Raw genomic sequence first — 16,764 nt, forward strand, 5'->3', positions numbered from 1 at the left:
CATGTTCATATTTTGAAGTTATCAAACTTTGCCTCTTTCAATAATACATAAAAACCTACTAAAAACAATGAAAATTATTTGTTTGATTTAAATTTTTATATCGACATATTTAAAAGACAGTTAAACCTAGATAAAAAACTACTTTAGCCTAAAACTCTAGTACTTTTACTTTCAAAATATCAAACAGTAGTGATTAACTTATGATACTTAACTAAGTTTTTTGCTCTAAAAAAAATATTACCAAACAATTCATCTAAAATAGTTTTATTAAAGTACTAGCATAAAATAACAAAGTATTAAAATAAAAAAGAGATAAATTTATAGTTAAACATTATAAGCATATTAATCTAATAGAATTTTAGATAAAGGTCAGTTTCACTAATGAACTAAACGAAAACCTATCATATGAAACTGTCATATTATATTTTAAATGTAAAGTTTAAAGAGTTTAGCAAGTTAACTACACTAAAGAGAAGTCAATGAGACATTTATGGATCATCAAAGTTTTTAACAAATTGTTTGAAATCTCGAAGTATATCCGTAGTAGATATTCTCAGTAATGACTGCAAATTGGTATCGGTAAGATTTGAACGCAGAAAACATTTGTTAATAATACATGGTTGAGAATTTTCGTTTGCAAATATATGTATACTCAAACAGAATAAGTAACTTCATTGCCATCTTTTTCAAATTAAAAAAAAAACTAAATTAAAAAAAGGTTTTGGGGCCAGTCATTTTCACTTCGCGGGACGGATCCGGCCCATGGGCTGTTCGTTTCCCATCCCTAGTCTAGATATTTTACTCTTATACAGGTACTCTTAATAATCATCATTTTTTAAAACAGAAAATTATTTAAAATATATTTATATCTTTACCAACTTGCAAGAGAATTGACATTTCATCACTAATATATTTCTGGCTAGCTGACTCCACATATTTCAAAATTAAAAACAAAAAAAAATGTAATAACAGCAAATAAAATTTTTTAATGGAAAAAAGTATGATTTTACAGACAAAAGTTGCATACTTAGTGTAATAATGACGTCATAATACATAAAAGGAAATTGGAATGTCTTTAAATATATGTTTATATTTTTAAACTTTCATTAAAGAAGTGAATAGTAAAATTAGGATATGTGTTAATGATTTTATTACTGTTAAAGTCAAAATATCAAAATGAGCTTTGAAAATGAAATTAAATTTTTGGGCCATAGTATTTTTTTTTGCAAAACTTTTATTTTCTATTTTTTATTTTTCAAATTAAAGCAAACCCGAATGATATGTAAATTTAAGTCCAGCAAACATCAACCAAGTACTCGCTACCCCTAGGTTAAAAAAAAATATTTATTAGGGTTTATAGTGTGGGTGTAAAAATTACTATTAAAAAATAAGTTCGATAATTAATTAACCTACATCTAAGGCTTACAACAATATTCTTACATCAGATAAAGTTTAGTAACATAAATCATTAGTATAATTACTTCCACATGCTTTACAAAAACTTCTAATGACTTTGTTAAGCTGATTTGATTCTATTTTAATTCACACATTTTAACAACTGTACCGCATAAGTTACTTTTAAGTAAAATAAAATTTCTAACCTGAAAAATCAACTTCATCTAATTCTTTTTGATTCCAGACCTTAGATAAGCAGTTTGTTTTACACAAAGTAGTCAAACCACTCTCTTTAGCTGTTGAAGCATTAAAAAGAAGCTGTTTGTAATGTAAAACAACCAGTTGATGCTTTCTAAAAATTCCCCCATTGTGGTAGTCTTTAGAAGAAGCTTGCTTGCACTTCAATGCACTTTTGTTCATTTTATAGTTTAATAAGCTAAAATTTTTGTTATAAATCTATTTCCACTGTATCAAAGGTTTACTTTAAATGGGTGTTAATAAATTAGGAGTTTTACGGTAAAATGCGTCTCGCAAAAAATAAGAGGTCTGCAGATCACGAGGTATCTTTCTGCTAAAAATTTAAACTTTTTGATAAGACAATTTGTGGAAAATACCTACAATCAAGCCATGCACAAAAAATAAAGTTATAATCTTTATTACTGCTTATTTTATTATAGATTATTTTATAGTTTTTTTAATTTACTTCTAGAATTATTAAAATAAATGCGGCTCGCGAACAACTTTTCTTATAAATAAAACCAGTGAGTTATAAATAGAAGAAGTTCAATAACTTTAACTATTCTTTAAAAATTGTATACAACTGCTAAAAAATGTTTATAAACATGCTTACTAGAGAGTGATTACAAATAAACAAACTTTGAACTTTATGCACAAAATCTGTAAATAAAAAAAGCAAAAATGTCTTGTGCAAAACTTTAGTTCAGGGTTTCCAAAATGGGTTCTTATTTATCTTATTTATACAACTTTATTAGGTTGGGAGAGCTAGTAAATGAGTAAATAAGGGTGATCTTTGAATATTTAGGCAGTTATTAGAATTTTACTTTTAAGACATAATATCTTATCCTTAGGTAACATTTAAATCAGGGTTTACAAAAATTTAAGTAAAATGGGACAATCTTTGATTAAAAGATACCTAAAAAAGGGGCAACTTTATTAAAATTTATTGTAAGGGAAACATACATAAAATTAGTATTGAAAAACTTGTCTTAAGATTACTTAAAAAATTTTTTTTTATTATTATTAGAGGCATATCTTGGTCAATAGCATTTAAAAAAAAAGAGTCAAAAAAGTCCATACTTTTACAAATTCTAATTCTAAATTATTAGGAGCGTAAAACACCCAAATTTTAAACTATTTTTTAATCCCGTCATAAACAACCAAATTTAAAACAAAGCTCAAACTTATTTTAATGATAGTACTTAAAGTATTTTTTTAAAGATTAAAACACACATTTATTAAAAATAAATTAATAATAGAAAACTAAAATTAAAAAATTTTTATCAAATAATACTTTTTGTTTTAATTTGTTTGATGATGAAAATGCACACCTTTAACAAATTTCCTTTTGTGTAAGAAATTACCTTGTACTAATCTAATTACTATATAGTATGCTAAAATAATTACACTTTAAAATTTATGTAATTTTTCAAAACCATTTTGTAAATAAATGAAAAAGACCAAAATGTCAAACTTAGTCAGGGCACAAGTTTTGTAACATAACACAAATAGTTTTTAGTGTAAAAAGTGTATAAATTGAGTAACTTAAAAAAAAACAGCTGAGAATAAAAAGTTAAGAAATTTACACATGGTTTTGAAAGGTTTTACAATAGGTTAAGTTTAATAGAAAATACTTCAAAAAATATAGGAATGTTTTTTTATAAAACAAAATATTTTCGTTTAAATTTTGTAATGGTTCATTTAAACATTTTAACTTTACATTAACATAATGATTTGTACATTATATTGTAGAAATAAGTTATATAAACTAAATAAACAAAACAAGGGAAAAAGTCAGACATTTGTTGTATATTTATATGTAACTTAACTAATTGGCCCTTCGGAGCAGAAGCGTTAAAAGTTATCTAAATCTAGCTGTTCTTTACTGCTTTACCTTATTTGGAAAAGCTAGAAGCTTTTAGACGGCTATAATAAACACACAAGTGCTACTCGAGCATAAAATCTTAAGTAAAAGCGTTTATTCAGAGTTCCTAATTTTTAAAATTCTGACTACTCATATATCCCCTGGAATCTGGATGTTGTTTACTGAAGGGGCTTAAACTTTTTATAATTAAACAAAAACTTAGTAAAATTTTGTTATCAGTTTCGTGCACAATAGTTACACTATAATTCTTCTATTGTAATAAAAAGATATACACAATAAATAAATTAATATCACAAAGAAAAAAAATTGTTTAGCTAATTACTTAAGAAATTCAATTTGAAAAGAATCTCACATAGCAAGCAGTTACTTTCTACCGTTTTAGAATATTCAAATTAGTGTTTCACATATGAGGCAACAAAGTCAGACAGCTCGATAGGTTCCTTGTGGAAGGACCAAAAAAAAAGCAATTGCAACAAAAATATTTCCTCCTACCTTGTTTTAATAACTTATCCGATACTTTCACACTTTAATCTTAATTAAATTTAACACTTTTATTTAAGGATTTTTTCAAATCTTTAGTAAAATTTTGCTACCTAAGATTTTTTTTTCTAAGTTTGATAATAAGCTTTTTGTGTTTTTATAACAGTATATTTTTTATTAATGTACGGAACATTTCCTTAATACTTTAGGTTTACTGACAAAAAGAAATTATTAATACTCAAACTTTTTAAATAACTGACATGAAAAATTTAGCATTAATAGCACATTAATTGTTTAAAAAATCTATTTGGGAGATATCTGAGGGGATTATGAAAGAATTTTGTAAAATATTAAAGTTTAATTAATATCTTTTGTTTATAAAAATTATATTACGGTATATTGTTTTAGCGTTCATATAATGTCTAATGCTTATTTGTAAAAAATATCGGCTAATATAATGTAAAAAAACGTTTTAAGGATTAATATTAAAATGTTCAATAATTACATTTTTGTTATAAAATTTGTTGTGCACATGGGAGTCTAATTAACTTTACAATTAACGATTGAGCTAAAATTTAATTTAAAGTCTGTTCTTTTCATGTAGAATTTTCACGTAAAAAGGTTACACTTTTTAATATTATGCAATTCATTTCTTTTTTTTTACTCTCGTGCAAAAGTGTCAACGCGCAAAAAAGTCTTTGTGCAAAAATGTCTTCGTGCATTTTTGACCCGCTTCCAATCCAACACACGTCTACATATACTGCTTATCTGCGGATGAATGTAGGCAACGTTCGGTTTAATTTAGTTTTGTTAGAATAACTATTTATGGTATTTTCGTTTACTAATTATATTTTTATTACATAAAATTTAACAACACAAAAAGACGCATCGTAAAACAGTAACTACTTGTTAAAAACTCACTCTTTTTAAAAGCAACACATTTTATCAAAAGTGTTTCTTTCCGAAAATTACGAATCGTATGAATTTGACGACTCTTGCAAAAATGTAATGTATGTAAAAACGACCTGTAACCGTCAAACATCATCCAAAGGCTTTTGTTGTTGAGGTATTAGAATACATACTTTTTATAGACAACTTTAGAATAAAACCAATCTACGTTTAGTTTAAACTCTGTCTCTCTACTCTAGTATATCTCAATCCTATCAAATATCGATTATATCTATTGTGTAAACCAAATAAACTTACAAAACTCTACAAATATCTTTTAAAAAATAATAAGTACTTTAATTATAAGCTAAAATTATTAAAAAAATATAATAAAAACAGCAATTTTTTCAAATAAATACTAATTTTTTTGAGAAAAATTATAATAAACTCTAAAAAATTTTCTTTATGCTAGTTATATTTTTACTTTAGCTACACTCATATTCGTCCACATACTTAGATGTGTACTTAAAAATGCAGAAAAAATTTTTTGTATGATATATTTAGTTATTTTTTTATGTTTATTTTAAATATAGCTTTTAAAACATAAATATTTAATTTATTTTGTTTAGAGGTCAAAAATGTTTGTAATTAATTAAATTTTTGAGCGTATTTTTTTTTACTACTTACATTTTTTAAATAAAAGTAATAGAAAAATAGTTAACTAAACTTATTGCTTAAAATACTAAAACAAGTTTATTTAAAAAAAACTTATAATAATTTAATTTGTCAATGAAAAACTAAATACTTATTTTATGTGTTTTTGTCGTCTTATATCCTCGATTAAGTTATGTAAAGTCAAACTATTATTTTTCTAATATGTATTTTACTTCTACTATACATATTTTTAAGGTTCAAATATTTATTTACAAATGCAATACTTAAAGTTAAAAAACGATACCTTTGTAATCGCTTTTTATTCATGTATAAGTTTTTAAATTTTGAGAATTAAAACTAGCTTAGTATGGTTTAAAATAGGTTCTTTTTACTATTTAGATATTTAAATTATCTAAAAAAAAGTAGTAAAATTATAATGCCAATTGTTGATAAACTTGTTTCTCGTAATAAATAAAAGTTAACATAACTTAGTTTATACTTTTCGATTAGTTGTAAGTTAGTGCTGTTTTAGTCATATTTATTTATTACCAAGTTTTTGTCCCTTTAAGTCAGGGGTCGGCAGACAGTTGGTGGTCGCGGGCCAAATTTCAAGTTTCCAAAGTCTTCGCGGGCCGCAGTTTTAGTTTTAGTGACATTTGAATAATCTTTTGGTTTTAGTTTTAGTCACACTAGAGAAAAGTTTTACTTTTAATTACTTTATTATTTTAATTGACTTATATAGAATGCCTATTTATAATAATATTTATTAGATTATAATTTACATTGCCTAATATACTTAAGTGTTTATAAACTATGTACCTTCATAAGCATTTAATAATTTAAACTTAATACTTTTGTAATTTTACTTACAACCCAACTCTCTATAAAAACTTAACTTGAAAGACAGTTTATAGATTACTTTCATACATTTGTTATATCACCTTTTTCATGTTTCTACAAATATTTACTTCAAAAAAAGTTTTTGCGAATTAAATAATTTACTCTCATTAAAAAATTAAGTAATTACTTATCATAGTAAAATTAATACCTGTATGTATTCCAGAAAGCTAAAACAAATGATTTAAATTAATTAGTCTCAAATATTTTAATAAAATATCTTATTAGTAATTGATCAGTCTTTTACAGGGTTGCCACTTAAAAACTAAAAATGTCTGAGTTATATCAAACAAGCTTAAGATTTTTTTTAATTTGAAAAAGCTATCAAATAGTTGTTAATCAAGCTTAAATACCTAGTCAAAATATCATCATCATCAAATAGTACACAAAGTGTAAGAAAACAAGATAAAGATACAATTAGTAAACTACACTACAGTCATGAAAACTATTTTGAGAATTTGAAGACATCTTTAAAGTGTTTGAAATAAAAGCTTCACACACCTAAATTTTCAAGCTTTTAAAATAGCCTGTTTGTGTAGCAGCCCAGTTAATATAAAATTCACTACTTAAAGAAATTACGAAGGTTTTTAACAGTTAAAAAAGACATGCCAAAAAAAATATAAGTCAGCTGGAATGGACAACTAAATTTCTTAAACAAATTTCACAAAACTATAAAACTTTATTGAGTAATTAGCGAAGTAGAAAAACTTATTTTTTATTAAGCATGAAAGCAATTCTTTATTTGCAATAAGAATATTGCATTTAAAAATAGTAAAAATATAAGACGAGCTACAAAAATAAAAAAACGTTAGTTTGGAGTTATTGCGAGAAACGATAAAAAAAATCACCAAAGTCATTTCTAACAAAGCATATTATTATCTTCAGTAACTACAGAATGATCAGAAAAAATTGTTAAGGCAAGTAATAAACTAACAAAATTTAACACTTAAAATGAGATACCATTTATAATTGAAAACTTTTTTAAATAATTTATGTTGGCGGTAATGAAAAAAATTTGTTTATTTCTTCAATGACAACATGAAGTCGTGTTTAGGAAATGCATTAAGGTTATAAAGTCGCATAAATCAAATTAGGACTTTAATCAATCTGCTAACATGAGTGCACTGATAGAAAAACTATTGCTCATCTCAGAATTTTTATTAGATATTTTTTACTAACTTTGATATTTTAGTAGAATTTTTTGGTTTAGTTCCAACGCGAAGCACAACAATCGGTGAACTTTTTCAATTAAAGGTGCAATGCACCAATAAAAAGTTTTTGGAAGTACAATTCCGTCTTTTATTTTTAGTATAAAATTTTATTAAAGTTTAAAAAAATGTTTTTAAAAATTTATCAAAGTTAAAAAATACTGTTAAGCTACTTTAATATATTTTTTAATAAAAAAAAATATTTGGTAATTTTTTTTAAGTCAATTCGAAATATCATTACTTTACATGTAAAAATTGTTTGAAATTCAAGATTTCTTAAAAAATTCTTAAATTTAAGTTTTTTTCTAGAACTTTTAATGTAAATATACAAATTCAAAGCTTTTCTGGGATTCAAGTTTTTTGACAATACTGATTGTTCATATTTAAATGTACACAATAATATAAATAATATTTTGATTTATATTAGCTGCAAGACTTAAAATTTAACATATATTTTAACTCACACTAACACTGTGGATTGAGCAAAACATACATCATAAGTTTAATTTTCCACTCTTTCAAGCAAAAAAGCCAGCCTAAGTCAACAAAAACATTCCTGATATTTTTTATACAAAAAGCAATTCTAGCCAAAAACTTAAAAATGGCTTAGTTGGCCTGTGTTTTGAAGTCTTCAACTAGTGATAGTCTGAGTGTGTGGCAATGTTTAGTTGTTTATTTGCTTGAATTTGAACTATTTTGATTAACAATGTACAAACTTAATAAATTTACCATCTCTATATCTAGTTTATATTAAATAGGTAGCTCCAAAAAATAGCATTTGTGTGTATTGATATGCAAGGCATAAAAATTAACTTGGCTTGACAAAAAAATGTTTGAAAAATAGAAATGTATACCATACAAAAACTATATTGGTTTATGTCATATATATTGTTTTAAATGTGTCTGTACAAATTTAGATATGACATGTAGAAACAACAATGTTAGAAAAGTATGCATAAACTGAACTTAAACTAACTAAAGTATTAAAAAAAGGTGGTTTAAAATATGAGCATTTTTTTAAGTTAATGTGCATAGAAAACTTCTAAAAAATTAAAATTTGTCAAAACGAAAATCAAATAAACCTTATTTTTTATTACTATGTTATTTTAAATGTTTTCACACTAAAATATTACATTTACAAATAGAAATCTATAAAAGAAACTTAGGTATAAAAAATATTGAAAAAGAATATCTAAGCTATAAAGAAATGACACTTTAGTTAATTACTATGCATTACTTTTGTACAAAACGAAAAACAATTGCATTTAGTTTATTTAACAAATAGGTATTATGTAACTAACTTATTAAATCCAAGCACTCTTTACACTTTTTTTTCAGATAAATACTTACTGTTGTAAAAAAGAAGTTATTATGAAACTGAGAAACATATCCTGTTAGAACGCTAAACTGTCTTTTTCACATTTTTAAACTAAAGCAGTAATTTCTTGTAATTATTTTAAAATGTTGTACAGAGACTTAACACCAAACTAATCAAATCAAGTCGAATTACCGAAAAAAAATTAACGAGAAATATAATTTTGCTCAGCGGGCCACATTTACATGCTCGCGGGCCACAAAATTTTCTTTCGCGGGCCGCATTCCATTCAAAAAAATAACGTGCTCGCAGGCCGCAGATTTACCCTTCGCGGGCCGCAATTGACCCGCGGGCCGCAGTTTGCCGACCCCTGCTTTAAGTCAAGTGTTTTCTTTGTTAATTACTTTCAACTTTTTATTTTGAATTTTTCTTTGTTGATAGTTTAATTCTTCTTTGTTATATATATTTCTCATCGTAGTAGTTAAATTAAGAAAATATTTAAGACTGTTTTTTTTTTGTTAAAGTGTTTATTGTAAACTACAAGTTGTTTGAAAAAACTACACTTATAAATTTAAATGTAGTCTCGAACCGCGCCGCGGAATTTTAATTTGTTAGTCGAATTTTACTGACGTTTTTTAAAAGTATTTTTAATTTATGAGAAAAAGCTAAACTTTTGTGACATTACTGCTTTTTACTCTTTAGCGCCACATGTTTGAATGAAAGTAGCTAATAGTTGTTAGTAAAAAATCAATCAGTATAGTTAGTTCTACGTTTAAAAAATTTAATAGTCAAATTTGAAAGCTCGGTAGATTGTAAAGTTTGTTTACTTGAAAAATTGTACATCAGACAATGCCTGTTGAAATCAAAATTTACATGAATCCAGTTGGATACAACTCCACACATATACTCATGATGAAACTAAAGGGTGTCTTGCGAAACACATGTACTATTTCAGCAATTATACACCTGTTTTTTATGGCTCACTGAGCATAAAAAAAGCATTCAAAAAACTAACTTTCAAAGTTCAAAGCAAACTAATTAAAGACGATATGTAAGCTAACAAGTAAATTGAGAAAGAAAAAACTAAAGTCAATAATAAAAGATCGTTAAATATCAAACTAACTAAGGTTTGCATAAAAAAAGCATTCCAAATGATAAATTTTAAAATTGAACGAAAGCTAATTAAAGACGATATGTAGGCTAACAAGTAAATTCAGCAACAAAAAAAAATTAAGTCAATAGTAAAAGATGATTAAATATAAAAATAATTTAGGTATTTAAGCAATAAAAAAACCTTAATAATACTTATATTGATTTTAAATCTTACTATTTTTAAGTTTATTCTAAAATTTTAAAGTAAAAAAAACATAAATATTTTTCGTTATATTTTCTTTACTTTAAAACAAATTACTTTCTTTAACGTTGTTTTATTTATCAAGAAAAGTACCTTAAAGTATGAAAAAGAATATTTATTTTATCTTTTTGATCATTACTTATAAATATAGTTTTTATAACTTGATAGGTTAAATGTACATTTTTTCAATATTTTTTTAGATAACTGAAAATAATGCCAACTAGTTTATTTAAATGTATTTTATTTCAATTTTATAACAAGTTTTTGTAAATAAGATGTTAATGTCAAATTAATCGCGCAAAATAACATTTATAATAAACCATAGTAATTTCTAATATAACTAGAACTACTTGACTAAAAAAGTATAAAATTACTCACTTTAATATAAAACTTCTATTAATAAGACTCATATAGAAAAATTTTTTAATAAAAAATAGTTTAAGTATTTAAAAAGGTTACTTACAGATAATCTAAGTAGACTATACAAGTTTTTGTAAAAATTATATGTTTTAGATAGATTTTTAATATTATTATAATTTGTATTTAAAGTATGTTTTAAAAATTATTACGTACTTATGTTAAAAATAATTTGTCATTTGAAAAAACGAACTTACATCCCTAATTAAATTTCATCAATTTATATTTTATCTTTATCTTAAATGTCTTTGTATCTTTTTAGTTATTAAAACTATCGGAATATTTACACTACTTATTAAATTTTTTTAAAACAATATCATTAAACAAAAACTACATCACAATTCATGAAGTAATTTTTGATAAAAGCGATATTACGATGAACTTTAACATTATATTTTATCTTATTAAAAGTTTAAAGTTGCAATTAGCAAAACTTAAAAAGTAACTGAAATTTAAAACTTTATTATTTAGCTATTTAACAGTAAACAAAATTATAAACTCAAAAGAGTAATAAAAACTACGGCGTTTTTACAAAAATAAATTATTTATTTAAGCAGAGTGAAAGAAAAAAATCTTTAAATTCATGATTGATATGTAACTGTAAGATAAAAAGTTGAAACTAAGAATGGATTAATTTAACTCAAAACATTTAAACAGACATAAAGTTTGTAAGGGCCAGAGTCTTTTAACTTTTTCTAAGTTTAAGTCAAATATTTTACTTTATTTATCTTCATAATAAGTTAAGTCAAAGAAACTAATACTTACATAAGGTTCGTTAAAATAGTTCTTGTTATATTGTTTGTTTCTTGTTTTATTGTATCACAATTTTTTTGTTAACTAAACAGTTTTAATAGTAAAAATATATAGTAGTTTTGCAAAAAACAATTTAATTTTTGTGAGCGATAGTTTTCTAATGATTAATTGTGTATGGAAGAGAACTCCAATTAACTAATTTTGTGGATAAAAGTAAAATATATAAACTCGAAATTGGCAATTTTATCAACAACCACATGGCCGAGCGCTCTAAAGCGCCGGATGTATCTTTATCAGATAAGAAACCCAAGTTTAAATCCGCGCAGAGGCACATTATCATTGAATTAATTTTTTTTTTAATTAAATTAATTAATAGTATATTTTTCTCAAGTAAAGTTTAGTTTTTTTTTAAATATAAAATTATTTTTCTCAAAAACTCAACAACTTCTTTCAACTTATAATTACAAAATATTGTTGATTATATGTTTGTAACTGTATGACTGTTGAAAAAAGTTTTTTTTGAATTAGCTAAAAACTTTTTTACAAAAAATCAAAAAGTTACAACCACAACACAATAGAAACTTAAAAATTAAGGAATACATTGAGAGCGACCATGTTAGATCTGTTGAAAATTTATAATAAAACTATAGGAGGGTAAAGGTTTTTTTTACAAAAGTTGAGACATAGGGGGGTGTGCTTTTATATTTGAAGAAAAGGCCATAGGGTGATAAATAACTTAAAAAAAAATTTGGCTTTAATATGAAAGCTTTAAGCACTAATAAATGCCTACTTTTTTTTAGAATTTAAAAATATCTTAAAAAAAAAACAGGTAAACTCAAGGAAGTTTAAGATCAAGGGATGTTTCTAGTCACTAAAGGAAGATTTTTTTGATTCGGAGAAAGGCAACCCTGCTATAAAAAATCTAAATTCAAATAAAGATTTATATCTATCAACATAAGTGCACTTTGGTTTGAAATTCACAAAAATATTAATGTTAAGACTATAAATTAGTCCTAATATAGAGTACTTTGGTAAATTTCGTAACGGCAGTGACCACGAGAAGGAAATGAAAGCACCAAACATTAATGTTTAGGTAACTTTAAGTCAAATAAACAAAAACAAAAAGTACTTTCAAGTGTGCACATTTTATAACAAGATTAAAACTATCTTGTTATAAACACCGCCATCCTGACTTTCCTGAATTAAAAAAAAACTTTTCCTGAGTTTAAAGAAAAATAAAACTCTAACTTAAAAGAAAAAATACTAACTAATTTTAGTTTGTGTCTGATCAAATAAAAAAAATAGAATAAATAGAAAAATGAGTAAACCTACATCAGAATTAACTGTTAACCATGCAACAAAAATGTTACAGTGATTAAGCTAATTAAAATAAGATCAAGTTGTGAAAAAGGTGATTTACCCCCCTATGCCCTTAAACTATCTAGCTAGTATACTAAGCTTTTATTCTTAAAATAATTTTTTTTTAGACAATTTAATAGTATTAATACCCATGCTTTATAGTCAAAGGGGGGTCCTATCCAGTTTTTGACAAACATTTATTATTTGTTTTAACTTAGCTACTTGACATATTTTTCTAATATTTATAAATTTCTTAGGGTTGCCACTCTTTAAGTCAAAACATATTCCCTGAGTGACCAGAAACTTCTCTGAGTAACCTAAATTTCCTTGAGTTTCCCTGAGTTGTTTTAAATCTTGAAAAAATCAAAGAACTAGCCGCAAGGCTAAAAAACTTCTAAATAAGCATTTATAGAAAAATAAAACTATTTTTTTGCTTAAGTATAGAAACTGAATTTACTAAATCTCATTCTAGATCCAAAAAAAAGTTTTCCTGATATTTATATATATATTTAAAACTTTCCTGAGTTTCCCTGATATTTTCTTTAATTTAAAAATTCCCTCAGTTTTCTTGAGTGTGTGGCAACCCTAATTTGTCTTTTTGCTTGTTTTAAAGTTTTTTTTTCTAAAAATTTGAGATATAAATCAACTGAAGACCATCTTGTTTAAACTTTGATTTGTATATATTTTTTACTCATATTATGTATCATATTATCATTTTATATCATATCATCTCATATAATATATTTTATATCTAAATTATATTTCATTTAGTGATGTACCGGACCCACAATTTCGGGTCCGGCCGGACCCGGACCCGGACTTTTTTTTCAAATTAGAATCCGGCCGTAACCGGATCCGGACTTTTTTTTCAAATTAGAATCCGGCCGGAACCGGACCCGGACTTTTTTTTCAAATTAGAGTCCGGCCGGAACCGGATCCGGACTTTTTTTTCAGATTAGAATCCGGCCGGATCCGGATATCAGACAAAAATGGAAATATCCGGCCGGACCCGGACCCAGATAGTGAGTCTGGTACATAGAATAAACTAGCCTGAGTCAGAATGAGGTTTTTTTAAACTGAAAAAAAAGAACTTTAATCTGATAATAAGTAGAACAGCTAGCCACAAGGTTTACAAATTTAGGTGTTATTTACAAGTAAAAATCTGAAATCAAGTTCTTGAACAAAATACACTAGAAAATTACAAAATATTGAAAACTGGATCAGCTCAAACTCATTCAGAATCTAAAAAAATCTAGCCTGAGTTTTTTCAAAAAACTAAACTAGCCTGAGGCAGTCCAAGATTTTCTAAAATTCCCAAAAATTTTCAAACTAGCAGGGTTGCCATTGTTTAAGTCAATAAAACTAGCTAGAGTGAGTATAAACAAGCCTGAGTCAGAATGGGGTTATTAAAAACTGAAAAAATTATTCTAATCTAATAATCAGTAAATCAGCTAGCAAAGGTTGACAATTTGGTAGTAAAGTTGTGAACTGATTGTGGTACACTTAACTTATTAGTACTACCCATCATAATTAAATCCTACCTTATTTAATTAATATCTAACAAATACTAAACTCAGACTGAGACTACTTTCAATAATCAGACACGACAGTTTTGAGTGATGAATCTTTTATATAAAACACAACAAGAAATACTAGCATATACAAAACTATTAATTACTTTGGTAACACTTTAAAAACTGGAAGCCATTTAAATCTATATCAAAAGACTTAAAATAATAAACTCAAAATTAAATAAAACTTTAAGGAAACAAGAAACTGTAAAACTCTTAATAAACTATTAAACTATAAACCTGGCTTAAATATTTAAACAATTAAACACCTGTTGAAATATTCACTTTTAAAACAAAACACTACTTACAATAAGCGTTCACAAAAACGTTCAAAATATTTTGTTGCTTCAAGCTACACACCAAACTAACTAACTGCTTACATATAAACTGCCTGTCATCTTCTGATGTTTTGTTGCATCAGTATTAAGTTTGAAACATCTCGTCATATGACTCTCATTGGCTCGTTAATTTAACCGTATTAACTCTAAATATTCTCTGAGCTCAACTTTAAACAAAAAATAATAAAAGTATTCATTTCAAAGTATTCAATTTTACAAAATATGTAAAGAGTTGCATTTCATGAAATGTTTATTTCATAGTTTAAATGTAAACAAGTGTAAATTAGTCACGTGTACAAAATGAGCCAATCACGGTAGGTGTTTAATTTTAACTGACGAAAATGACACTTATTAATTTACACAGGGTTTGTTTTTGAAATAATACTTTTCAGTATGCTCTTTTTGACTAACAAGATCCGGGTCCGGCCGGATCTCTGTTAGGATCCGGCCGGACCCGGATCCGGACTTTTTTTTTAAATTAGAATCCGGCCGGAACCGGACCCGGACTTTTTTTTTAAATTAGAATCCGGCCGGAACCGGATCCGGACTTTTTTTTCAAATTAGAATCCGGCCGGATCCGGATATCAGACAAAAATAGCAATATCCGGCCGGACCCGGACCCGGATAGTGAGTCCGGTACATCACTAATTTCATTGTACTAAATAAACAAAAATTGTGAACTTCAATGTTTTATATGGTTTGAGTAAAAAATTACAGGTTTTTTTAGGTTTTTGGCTGATATTTTTATTCACAATTTAAATTTCTAGGTTTTCTGGTAAAAATACCAACTTCTTTTTTAAAGTTAGATAAAAGTCCAATTTTTATTCATTTCACATTTTAAGTTGTTTCACAATTTAGCTTGCCTTAGATGTCATTAGTGCAATTCTAAAACATTGCTATTTCATGCTCAGTGAGCCATAAAAAACAGGGGCATAATTGCTGAAATAGTACATGTGTTTGGCAAGACACCCGAAACTAAAAGGTGGAACTTCAATCCAAAACGAATTGATTCCTCAGTTGTCATTGGCATATACAAAAGAGTATAAATGGGAAATAAACGCAAAATGCCTAATTAAATTATATTTGAAAACCAGGTATTAATTTTTTTTAACCAACAAAAAGTGCTGATTTCCAAATCAATTCATACTTATAAGCTCCTAAGTAAATAAATCATTAATTTTTTATACTCTTAATAAAAATTGAGCTGTTTAATATAGTATGTAATCAATGGATTCAAAGTAACATAAGTAAGTTTCCTAGTTTTTGATAAGTACTTTTAAATTAGGTGTAGTTTTTAAATTTGTAATAGCCGGCGGATTTATCTATTACTTTTTTTTTTGTAAGACAATTTATTTTATGTTTTAGGAAAGGCAGAGTCCCAAAGTTTGGATCGTTGTTAGATGATAAGTCGGAATATAAGTCTGTTGCTTCACTTGTAAAAGCGAAAGGAGCGAGCAATAATGGTTGCTCTATTGAGATGTTTTGTGACTTTACAGCGAAAGAATGAAACGGCTTGGTTGATTTTTTTTGTGTTTGTAATTATGCACTAAGTTTATAAAGTTGAATTATTGAGTTTTAACAATAAATTTTGTTGAATGTTTTTGCAGTTTCATATATGTTATACAAAGAATTAAAATTATAAAAACTAAACATACACTTCATTTTAACAAGAAATTGGACAATTTTCTAGTCTTCTTTGTAAAAAGTTGAATCTGCTAAGGTTAAAGCTTCTTTAAGTTATTTAAAAATTGTATTAGGTATTATTGTGCTATTTGTCAAATGTAAAAATAGTTAGCTGAAAACTTTAAAGTCGTCATATTTATAAGCACCCTAGTGCACATAGTAAATGTAAGTATTGCTTATCAAAAATTAAATCTTAGCTTTAATGATTAGTTTTATTTAATTCTAGTATAAACTAATATACACTATGAAATTTAATGAAAAAAAAAACAAAGAAAGTGAGTTAAAAGTGTGATAAATATGGCTTATAAAACAAAAGCAAGTAGACTAGTT

The sequence above is a fragment of the Thalia democratica genome, chromosome 1, assembly GCF_965202585.1.
Source record: "Thalia democratica chromosome 1, ktThaDemo2.hap1.1, whole genome shotgun sequence".
In the NCBI taxonomy this organism is placed as follows: Eukaryota; Metazoa; Chordata; class Thaliacea; order Salpida; family Salpidae; genus Thalia; species Thalia democratica.